The 12,470-nt window shown below is 42.1% G+C and overlaps 1 long non-coding RNA gene across 1 annotated transcript in view; it reads right to left on the bottom strand.

Annotated features, from left to right (window-relative positions):
* Positions 1-12,470, bottom strand: part of LOC310685474 — an 84,595-nt gene that overhangs the window by 1,673 nt on the left and 70,452 nt on the right. The gene's annotated exons all lie outside the window — the stretch shown is intronic.

Below are 12,470 nucleotides of genomic sequence, written 5' to 3'. Positions count from 1 at the left end.
GATAAACTGCCTCAAATATAGATAATGTAAATGATGGATTGAATGAACTCTGGTCACGTTCAGGAACAGCCTTGTAGGGTACACATCACCCCAAACAGTGTAGAACAGAGCAGTGGCGTAGCATGGGTTGTCAGCACCCGGGGCAAGGCAAGTAATTTGCACCCCCTAACCCGTGGATTTGCACCCCCTAACCCTAACCTCCAGATGTTGCGCCCGGTGCAGCCGGCCCCCCCTGCACCCCCCACACTACGCCACTGGAACAGAGCCACCATGGCTAGCACCCATTGCTAGCCTTACTGCTCTGTGAATTTGTCTAATCTTCTTTTAAACCCATTCATGTTAGTGATGGCCTCAAACCTGGGTGGCTTTAAAAGAAGATGAAACAAATTGGAGGAGGGTAGTTTAATAGCCATGAAGGTTATGTTCTACCTCCACCATCGGAGGCAATACACCTCTGTAGAGCCATCACTGGAGATCCCAAGGTAGGAGAGTGTACAGTTTGCAGGCTTCCCATAGGCATCTGATTAGCTGCTGTGAGGAGAAGATGCTGAGCCAGATAGGCCTTTGGTCTGATCTGACAGAACTCGTCTTATGTTCTTATGATCTGACCAAGAGTAAAAGCCAGCATCTGGTACCGAACTACATCCCAGTATTTTTATTTATTTATCTAATTATCCATTTATTGAATTTCCATCCCACCCTTCTACCAAGGATCAGATTACAACACAACAATGCACAACAGAGTAACAAACAATACTTCCCATAGGCAGTTTAAAAGGCCATAGGTTGCTTAATTAGACAAAGCGCTGGGATGCAGATGTTTTTAGGAAGCACATAAGTAATGCAGGAAGGCAACAACCCTTCCCTTACATTTGGACACTTCCACACATATGTTCACACCAATAGCTCTGGTAGTCTGAGGTTCTATTGAGTGTATGTGGCTCATGGTCATTGACAATTCTATCCTCCATGACACAGTGCGTTACTTTAGCTCAGGGGTCTGTAACCTTTTTGGACCAGGGCACGTGTTAAGTTTTGAGACATCAGTCACAAAATGACTGCCGTGGCAGCATGGCATAGTACACAATGACTGCAAGGCAGGATATTGTATAATACCAAACTATAGAGAGTACATTCATTGTTGCTTCTCCGTGCCATGGGCAACTTCAGGCTTACCTTGGGTAGCTAGCTATATCCTGCTGCCTTTGATAGTGGAGATCACACAATATTAATTCCATACACATATAACAATGCACACCAACAACATGGCGCATTCCCTAGTAACAGGAAAAAATATACAAGGTGCATCTTGCACACACACACTCATGACACACATACTGACCACAAACACATGTGCATATCTCTCTCTCTCTCTCTCTGTGTGATATATATATATATATATATATATATATATATATATATATATATCACACACACTTCACATATGCAGTACACCTGTCCTGCCAAATGCATATCTCCCTCTCTCTCACAGACCACACGTAGCTCTTTCCCCCTTTCTCTCCCAAGTGTATTTTTCGTCTCACACACATGGGTGTTTGCAGGATTCCCGGTGGGTGGGGGAGGCTTTTGGAGAGGCAGAGAAAACCACTGAAAGGCGTGGAGCAGGCTCATTTATCATGTACATGGTGTATGTACATTTTGCCTCCTAGGTTCAGAAAATGCCAGAAATTTACTTTAGGTTTTATTGAAACGTGGAAACCTGAGGAGCACGGTTTATCCGGAGGGCATCCAAGAAGCCCCTGGTGGGCACCATGGTCAGGTTGGTGACCCCTGACCTAGCCTATACTTTCAAAGTAAGATGGAAAATAAATCCAAATAAAGAAATATATAAACCACCCAATGTGACAACGGTACCTCCTTATGTGCTCCTAGACTGGTTTTTCTTTTTCTTACTTGATAGAATCCAGAGTCTTGTTTTGAATCTTAAAAGCTCCATATGCTCAATGCTGGTAGTAGAAAGTCATGTTTCTTTTTTCTAGAATTTGTTATTCTTAATGGTGCAACTTTTTCTGTTTAAAAAAAAATTATTGTGGATTATGAAATCTTTTCTGCATTTTAAAAATGAATGCATTCCCCATTGGGAATTATAAATCAGCAGCGGGGAATGTGTGTTCCCCCAGATGTTGCAGGACTACAACTCTGATCATTCCTGCCCTTGGGCTTTGCTGGATGGGCTGATGAGAGCTGGAGTGCAACAACATCTGAGGCACATGGTATAAACCACTTCCCCAACCCTGTTATAAATGGCGTTATAAAAAGGAGAACAAAGCCACAGCTTCCGTCAACCTACATTCATATCCAGAATTTGTTTGGCAGGACTTGATTTTTTTGCCCATAGGTCCATAGAACCTGTAGAACTGTTTCCAGAATCCACCCAGGCTCTCTTGCACATGCATAATCTCTAGCAGGATGGTGATATTATGCATGCCCTGTGAGATCTGACTCGACTCCAGGGCTCTCTGGAACAGAAAGGAAGCGCCACCAGATTCCAGTAATTCCCCATTCTGATTTCCCTTACAGCCCATCACAGGGTTGTGGTTCTAACTAATATCAAATGGTGCCCTGCAAGAAGTAAATCATTGCTGCAATTTAATCCGGTCGTGTACGCAGGATTAAATGTTGCAGCCTAACCTGTGCTTTCAATGTAGGATGGAAATATCAATAAATCCAAATAAATAAATATAAGCTCCAAGCCATCAAATCTGACAGCAGCACTTTTGTTGTGTGCTGCTGCCCAGCCCCCCCCCCTTTTTTCTACTCACTCCAGTACTCTGGCAGAATTATTCAACTCCTGGATTTATCTTTAGTTTAATGACTTATAAATTCTAATTTCCTTCGCCAAACATTTTAAGGCTTAAACACTGCAGTGCTCACATTACACGTATTTATTAGGTATTCTCCTCCCCCTTCCTTCCCCTGGGAATGTTACTCTCGGCAACTTCATCCACATTTTTGGATTTCTAGCAAACGTCTTCCTTCATGGTGCCTTGTTGGGTCATTAACATTTACATGCCAACGGCTTCCCGCTGAGATTGTGTTAGTCGTCTTGGCACCCTTTCCCTCCAACATCTGCTATTTTTATAAAGCCAGTAATACTTTTGCCAGCAACTAGTCCTGTTTATATATGTAGTCCAGTTCTCATTCGGAGCTATTGCCTCTCTGGTCCAGGCCCATCTCATCTACAACTTATGACACACCTCCCAAAACACAAAAGCTGCCCACAAACCACAATTAAAAAGCCTCTTCAGTAATTAAACATGTTCTCCTGTCAAGGCTAATCAACTCATACGTCATAGTAAAAACTCTGTATACACATTCCAGCCTGGTACTGGAAGGCAGCAAAAAATTACCCTGTGATACAGAACCAACCTTTCAATCTTCATTAAAGTTAAACTACATTTCTTTCATGTTACGGCAGCTTGTCTTATTTATTCTTATGCTGTCTGCTCTAGGTTCAAGGCTTGGTTTCAAGTGGGTGCCCAGCACCGCGGTTTATAGGTATGTTATACATCCAGGAACAATAAAACTGAGGTGAACGAATTAATGAGAGTAATTTCTGACTGTAGCTGTCAGATTTGCACCTGCGGTCACCTAGTATCTCTGGTGTTGCAACCTATAGGTCAGTTATTTACCTAGTAGTCAGATGACTCAACACATATCACTTGAGATGCCACCCTAGACCTTGAATAGCATGTTTTTGAGTGGCATGGCATTCAGGCTTCCAGTAACCATCAGGAGCAGTGTAATAAAGTGAAAAGACGCAGGAGAGGGATAGCAAAGGAGGGATAGAGACAACGATTTCATGAGCCATTTGAAGAAGCTCAGTGCACCTCAAGTGAGGAGGGAATACATAACACATTGTTTGCCTCCAGAAAGTACCAGCTTCATTCTCTGGCTTCTCCAAGTTTCTCTCCAAAATTCCAAAAGCCACGGCCAGTCAATGGCTAGGCAGCTTCCTATATTTATATGTCACAAAGCTAGACAACTTCCTATATTTTTATATGTCACAAAGCTGTAGCCTATAACTCAAAAGGTGGGAAGTGCTAATTGCAACTCCCTAAGAACGCTCACATCATTACAGTTAGAGCAGTTAGTACTAAGTAGAACACAAGCTCCAATTCCAGAAGAAAGAGTTAAGGAATTTCGTATCAGGTCTTAGAGGATAGAAATATTGAGCAATATATTGAGTATATTTGACATACGCCTGGCTATATTGCTGGGCACAGGATTAGGTTTAAAGGAGCATTTTGGATGTGTCTATCTCAGTTGACTGTTTTTTTCTTACTTTGTGGAGACAGAGAACCAACTTCCAAGCTGGTTGGCTGGTTCTTTGCTATTGCTCCTCCCAGGAACTTCAATAGAAGCTAAGAATCTAAACCATTTGCCTTAGATCATGTAAAAACTTTGTGGGACACAAAAAAATGTCTGTGGAACACAAAAATGTAACCAGATCTCCCAAGACCCAGAACAGATCATCATCACAAATTGTTATTTCCCCCCACAGCTTTGTAGAATGTTGTCAGCTGCATTTGCAGTGATCACAACTCGGACCTTCGCATAAAAAGAACTATTCCCAAAGTGGAGCTTTCAATTGAGATTACACTCAAATTACATACACTTTCTGAAGAGTTTGGAATAAAGTTTGGCCATCATAAATGACCCCCATAACCGGTGTCCTGTGATTCCCTTAAAAGAAAAGCTATTCTGTTAACAGTTGTGGGTTTAGTTCACACTGTGTGAGAATGGAAAAGCACAGGCAACATATATTTGAACTATGTTTTTCTCCAGTTCACCTCAGGGAGCTACAGTTCTCAGAGAGTAACAATCAGTCCATCTTCACAAGGAATTGTAGCTCTCTGAGGGGACCTGGGGTCTCCTAACAATTCTCAGTTCCTTAACAAATTACAGCGCCTAGGATCCTTTGGGGGAAGCCATGCCTGTTTAAAGTGGCATAATCCTGCTTTCAGTGCTTAGTGCAGACAAGGGTTACCATGTCTGACTCATTGTACATTAAGACCTACAGGGAAGGGCCTCTTGTGGGTGCCCCAACAATTGAGCTGAGGCAGCTGCTTGCTAGACAGAGGGTCTTCAAGGATTGGGGCCGTAATTATTGAATGCTCTTCCCAGAAAGTTTCACCTGGCATCTACCTTTTATCTTCTCAAGTTTGGGATACGATATTCATCTTTCTGACTGTTTTATGTTACTTCTGTGATGCTGTACACTTTCCCTTTAGAGTGTGTGTGTGTGTGTGAGAGAGAGAGAGAGAGAGAGAGAGAGAGAGAGAGAGAGAGAGAGTATTCTTTCCTCTGAATTGCCCCGGGGATATAAGGAAAGGCAATATTAAAAAATGACCATAAATAAATAATCCAACCCCATGTGTTTCTGATTATTTCAGATTTTTCCATCTGTTCCCCTCCCCAGCATACAAATATGTATTATTATGCTTATCCAAAGCCTCCTTGATACACTTATAATAGGTCTATGAAGACAGAATCTTATACAAACAGCCATACTTTTGCATGCCTGAGTTAGAACTCTCCCAGCCATTTTGTATCTATGTAATTGGTTGGACACTTCTATAATGGTATGACATGCTTGTAAATATTAACTGTGGTGGAACACAGAATCTCAGCAAAAATTTACTGTGTTTTTGGAGGGAAAGTGAAAGGTCAGCTTGCCTAGGAGAGTAACTTCACACAGACACTAGGGTCACCTGAGCTCTGCTGGCGTCAAATGGGTGGTAGCAGAGCAAGGAAGATGAAGAGGGTGTGAGTTTTAAGAAAGGGAGAATAGCAAGAGAATCTCAGAAAACAGAGAAGAGCCAGAAGCCTGAGAAAAGTGAAGCAGAGGAAGCCTGCTGATGAGGAAGTGGTGGAGGAAATGCACGCGTGTATTTTGGGTGGTGAAAGAGCAATAAAGGTATAGAAAGGCAGGAGCAGGAAGACTAAGTGAGCAATCCTAGCTACCTCCCTCTCAGTCCAAAGGGGAATTATAGAGATGCGGGGTCATTGCTGTACCTGCAACATGTGGAAGTGGAGGCAGATTGCTGTGCCAGCCTGATGCTCGCGCTGTGATTGGACCTGGATCAAGCCTGTTGCCATCAGTAGCGGCAACAGGGCTAGCTTGGGATACAATGGATCCCAGGTCAGTTTGCCCCAACCCCACTCAAGAAAGCTTCATCTTCCGGTTGGTGGGACGAAGCAGGGGCTCTGCACTAGTGGAGTAGTGATGCAGCTGCCAGTGGGAGGCTGATGGAGGCCTGTAGGCCTACTGGGGGGACACCTCTGCCCAGCACAAAGGGTGGTGGAGATTGCTTTGTCAGGAAGAAGAAAAAGAGTTTGTATTTGACATCCCGCTTTATCACTACCCTAAAGAGTCTCAAAGCGGCTAACATTCTCCTTTCCCTTCCTCCCCCACAACAAACGCTCTGTGAGGTGAGTGGGGCTGAGAGACTTCAGAGAAGTGTGACTGGCCCAAGGTCACCCAGCAGCTGCATGTGGAGGAGCAGAGACGCGAACCTGGTTCACCAGATTATGATTACCGCTCTTAACCACTACACCACACTGGCGAGAGGAGGTGAGAGAGGACACTTAGGCTGCAGTTAAGTGCACACTTCCTTGAGAGTAAGACTCATTGAATCTAAGTATTCAATTGCACTGTTAATTTCACCTTTTGATTTAAATTACTAGTGAACACTTCGTATCCGTTAACCACTATATGAAGCAAGCTCTAGTCCAGGGAAGCTTATGTAACAATAAATTTCTTACAATTGAACGTACAAGGATTATTATCTCCCCAGGTTGAAGTATTTCAGTCAGCAGAAGAGAGGGTTTGAATTAATAAACTGTAAAACCCCGTACAGATTTACAGCCAAATACAAGAGTCAACTGGAGTTAATGGAATTATATAAATCTAAGTGCTTTCTTTTAAGTGGGGATGTGAATCGGGCTGTTGATTAATTAAGATGAAAGCCAGTTTGAGTTCTGGCTCTTTCTGTGCAAGAAATACAATTTTTCATTTAACGGCTTTTCAAATGTACACGATAGCTATTGTATGAGAGAGAGAAATAATGCTAGAAAAGTTGTTGGCTTCCTTCATAAGGGCACCTTTGATGAGAAGGTCACAGTTTTCCAACTCTGTAAAATATTGGTTTTGAAATAATGTTTATGCGCTAAGATAAAAGGTCTACTGAACTTTTGAGATGAAGAATGAAAACATTAGTTCGAGGAACAAATGGTCACATTAAATCCCTAAAGGTCGGTGTCTCTACTGCAGGGGTGGGAAACCTGCGGCCTTCTACATGTTGTTGTATTACAACTCCCATCTTCCCATGACCATTGGTTATGCTGAAGTCCACCAACATCTGGATGCCTGCAGCAGAGGTGCTGTCTTGCACCCAAGATTGAGGAGTGCCACCCGCCATTCACCGTGTGTGTGTGGTGTTAGGCGCCCGGCATGTGCTGCATGTGTGACGTCATGTGCGTGATGTCACATCATCAGGAGGCCAAGCACAGAGACCAGTGTGGCACAGCTTTCTTTCTCATACTCAGGAGGAGCCAGCCACTGAACTGCACCACTCTCAGCTCAGCAATCAACCTCCTCTGATCCCTCAGCATTGAGGGGGCCTGGCCCCATGCCAGCAGATTTTGAGGGGGCCGAAGACACCTCCACTCCTAGAAGTTAGCACACCTCGCCCACAGCTTCCCCAGCCCTGCTTTAGTTACTCAGTTTACTTTGCCAACTGGCACATAATATTCTGTCACTCCTGGAGACAACCGAGCATGCTTAATCATCACTAGGATGGATTTGTTTTGTACTTCTGCCTATCTCAAGGTTCACCCAGACATGCTGATACCTCCTTCTGGCCCTGTTTTGCTTTCCAATCTGTTGGCACTCAAGAGTTTGCTCTTAGAGAGAATGGTCATCTTTTCATCTCTCGATGTTCATATTAGTTTTGAGAGGCTAGTTTAAGTTCTTTCCCAACATAGGCCAGTTAAGGTGTCTCTGAATAAGGGCCACACCTCTTGTGTCTTGGTTCCTCCTCAATAAAATGTGAGCAACTGATACACCAAGTATGCCAATTATGTGCGTCCACACTATGCAAATCAGTTATGTCCTTCAAGGTCATCATATGTTTCCAATGCACCCTTTGCAATCTTCCTGGCTGCGGATAAGAAGAAAGGCTGAGCCTCATTTACAGTAAGCCGTATTTATATTTTGGCAAGAGAAAAGGGGGCCTTAAATGTTTAAATATAGAGCTACACCATAAAAATGTATCTTAAGACCAATGAGAACAAGGAACACAAAGAGTTTTTCCTCAAATTATTTCTTCCCAGAACAAAGCCCCTTTGCATTATTTATAAACCCTCCCAAGGTAGGTAATTGGGGCTGAGAGACTTATCAAGTATGGTCTCCCAAATGCTTTAAGATCTTTATCTTCTTTTGAAGTTCATTAATGATAAGAGGAAGTCACACAATTACACTTACACAGCATGAACTGGGAGCTTTATGGCAGATTAAGAATGGGATCTGCTAACATGTAGCACTGCCAATTACTGCATTCCAGAAATTATTTTCTAAAAACATTGAATATGGAATGATTGCATTACACAAATAAGTACCTATTCCTCTTGTTCTCTGCCTTTTTTTTTAATTACCTCAATTACTGTTTTTAACTGCAAATTCATTGGAACATCTCCTGGCTCTGGGGCTGCGATTATTAAACTGATAATAGTTCAAATGGTTTTCTTTGTGGCTGTTCTGAGCCATTATTTCTATTCCAGCTTGACATAAATCCTGGTTTTCATAAACTAGGCAGTGAAGCATTTATGACAGGTAAGAAAGGGATATATATATATATATATATATATATATATATATATATATATATCTCTTTTAAAAATGTTTTTTAAAGTTTGGCAGTTTTCCCAATAAAATTCATCTGACATGCTTCCATGCAGATGTTTAACAGTGTCATCCTATGCATGCGTTCTCAGAAGAGTCACTGAATTCAGTGGGGTTTACTCCCAGGACAGTGTGCTAAAGGCAACTCACCTTGAAGAGCTTGACTCCAGCAAAGACTGTCAACACAGCTAATTCCAAGAGCCAGCCACCACTCTCAGTTGTTGGGTTATCCCTAGACTTTTGGTCAGCTCTGGGGAACCAGACACCCTAGCCTTGGGTTGCATTCAACTAACATTTTACTCAGGGCAGAACCCTTTGAAATTAATGGACCTCAATGAATCATGACCATTACTTTCAATGGGCCCAACTCTTCTTCAGCGACATAAAGTATGAACATTACAAAGCATCCATTCTTCCTTGGGGCATATAGACAACAGTGGCTTAAAATGCAGGGAGGTCATTCCCTGACACCCAGTCCTTGCATTTCAAGTTGCATTTTTATATCGTTGCACACACCATTACCTGATTTGTTTCCATGCACCTGCAACCCCCACAAACTCCTAGTCAGGGAAGCTGCCATCAGCACATGCAAAATGGCTGTCTGAAGTGTACATGCCTCACCTTAACCGCGGCTTATGTATTCAGATAATATGGAAACTGGTTGAAGAGATCAATCAGCAGTATTTCTCAAGAAGCTACAGGATGCAGCTTGCATTGCGGCTAACATTATCGCTATTCAGCTTCAAACACTAACAGTGGGAGCCCACTGGAGTCAGAGTAAATGGTAATTTGTACACAGTCTTGGTTCTTTTCAGTTTCTGAGCAGGAAAGCACATGCACTCAGACAATGCTGGGGGGAAAGACTCTTTCACAAACTGATAAACACTACAAGCCCATTCAAACATTGTGGAAAGAATCCAGTGACACTCTCTTCTGATAGCTCTGTCAGCGCAAGTCATCAAAATGAAATCATCCCCACTCTTTAATTCGTCGTACAGTCTAAAAGCAAGAAACGTATGTATGTATAAAACATTGAAACAAAAACACAACCTAAGACCAGTAAGACAGCCATGTAAAAACACAAAAAAGTGAATAAAGCAGAAATTCAGCCGTGTAAGACAAGGTCCAATCTTATGGGTCAGGGAAAGCTTGGAATATAGAATGTATTGTTGCATATTGTTGCCTGTTAACTGAGGATCAATCAATTGTATTCAAATACATTTGCATCTCAAGAAAATGAAAGTGTCATTTTTTTAAGCATTCAAAAAGATAAGTGCTCACTTCCTCCATCTTTACTCATTTCCGTCAGATTTGCTCTGAATCTTTGGCTCATTTGCTTACAGAATACTGAGATAGCAAACATAAATGACCTCAGTAACCACAGTGGCAAAGTTTATTTGGAGAGTTACTGGTTTGGTGGATATGGAGAAAGGAGGAGAAGGGAGACTAGGGTAAATAATTGTTTCTAATGGTTTCTCTGTATTATTTATTTTGGACTTACGGCAGTAGACTTCAACGGAAACTTTATGGGGCTAATAAAATTCCCAACATTCTCAGACATGGGTCGTGGTGTTTATATATTAGGCAGAATACAACGGTGTGTTTATGAGAAGAATCCAAGCACTTTGCAGTGATTCAAATAATTAAGCACACGTTTTAAAAAGTCTGAATGCCTCAGCATTCTACGTACAGGTAGACTTGGAGCAATCAGAGCTTTACCTCTCTAGGGGGTCTGTTTACACAAACACATGAGACATTGTTTAGTCCACTGTTTCCCCTAAACAAAGTAATAGAAGCAGCAGCAGCAGTTATTCCTGTTAAATATCATGGGATTCTTGTCTAATGATACATTGAAGATATTGAATTGGATTCCACAAAATGCAAGAGGTACAGTAATTAGCCACTGGGATCAAGGCGGGGACTTACATTACTGGCTGCAGTCCTCAAACCATTTATTTGAATGCAACCTTAGAGAAGCTGAGTGGTCAGCAGTGGTAAAGTTCAACCCAAGCTTGTTAGGGACGAGATTTGTAGCCGACCCTAACATGCCAATTTTGTATGTGCACTGAAATGGGGGGGGGGGAGAGATCCATAAAATCCATTAAAAAATCTCCTGCCCTGCAGCTTGAAGTAGTAGGAGCTGTTAGTATTTATATTGTACTTGCATTGTAAATGTATTTCACAAAGAATAAATAGTATTGGGGAATTTAGCATTTGGCAGCTGGTTGGTTATTCTGTTAGTTGATTCTTTGAGTATGTGGGAGTGTTGTGACTTCAAGCAGACACTTTGTGGAGGAGTTTGTGAGGACAGGCAAGCTATGGATTAATAACTTTTCACTGTTGTGAAGGAGTTTTGAAAACAAAAAGGACTAAACCCTCTCTTGAGCTCAAGGGAGAGAAACATATTGTATTCATAAATATATATATATATGAATAATACTTATTGTTTGGCTGTTTCCAACCTGACAAGTAAAGATTTATCTTCAAGTCTCTTGTAAGGTGTCTGTTTTATCACAAATAGCTAACCAAGCATGCTTATAATAGTCAACCAATCTCTTGCTCAACCTACCAAATACAGCCTACCAAACACAGCCTATCAATAAAACTGATTATAAAGGGTGGCAGACAAAGAACTGGCAATCAAAACATGTCTTAGAAATATAACAGCATTTTACAAATTTGTCACCTGTTCTGCATTATATATCAGGAAACATCAAGAGGGTGTTTAAAGACCAGATGCTACTGGACTACAACTCTTCTCACCCCTGACTATTGGCTATGCTGACTGAAGTTGATGGGAGTGGAAATCCAGAAATGCAAGGAGAAGACCAATTCTGCAACCCTGCTGTTACCCAATCGCATAAGAGGTTAGATTATGCATTTCCCCAGCACTATAGGAAAAGAATGCATAGGTTACGATTTCTAACCCCAAATGATGACAAGGGAAACATCTATCTGTAAAAGGAACTCTAGCATATCTGCCATCTAAAGCTCTTGCAGATAAACTGTCCAGTGAAATAGCTCTTCCATATTTAGGTATGGATAAAAAAATACAGTATATAGTTATTGAAGGCAGATCAAGGCATACTCTGTGAATGCAAGGTACATGGCTAGGGCTGGCCCAAGGCATTTTGCTGCCTAAGGCAAAGGTCAAGACTGCACCCTCCCATAGCACATATAGAAGCTGACTGGACTGGCAGGTGAATTTAACTTCTACATTGGTGACAGGTCAGTATCCTCCGCTGTAACTAAGGACAGCAGGCTAGCTTAGTGGGTGATATGCAGGCTGAATGGCACACACAACTCTGTCTTCCATCACGACTGCACTTCTCCTTGTTGCCCACCTCCTGAGATAGCTGCCTCACTTTGCCCGGCAGTGATGCCCCACAGGCTGACACACACAGCTTCTGCAAATCCGTATCTTCTTCTCTACTTAACTGCAAACTTAGCTGGCTCTAAATCCAGTGACAAAAAACAAGGGATGGAGAGAAACCAACAACACATTTTTTTAATTAACTCTCTTTTCCAAGAAGACAAAAGTCTG

The sequence above is a fragment of the Podarcis tiliguerta genome (assembly GCF_965153285.1).
Source record: "Podarcis tiliguerta genome assembly, chromosome: 9".
Classification (NCBI taxonomy): Eukaryota; Metazoa; Chordata; class Lepidosauria; order Squamata; family Lacertidae; genus Podarcis; species Podarcis tiliguerta.
This window is presented reverse-complemented; position numbering and strand designations above follow the sequence as displayed.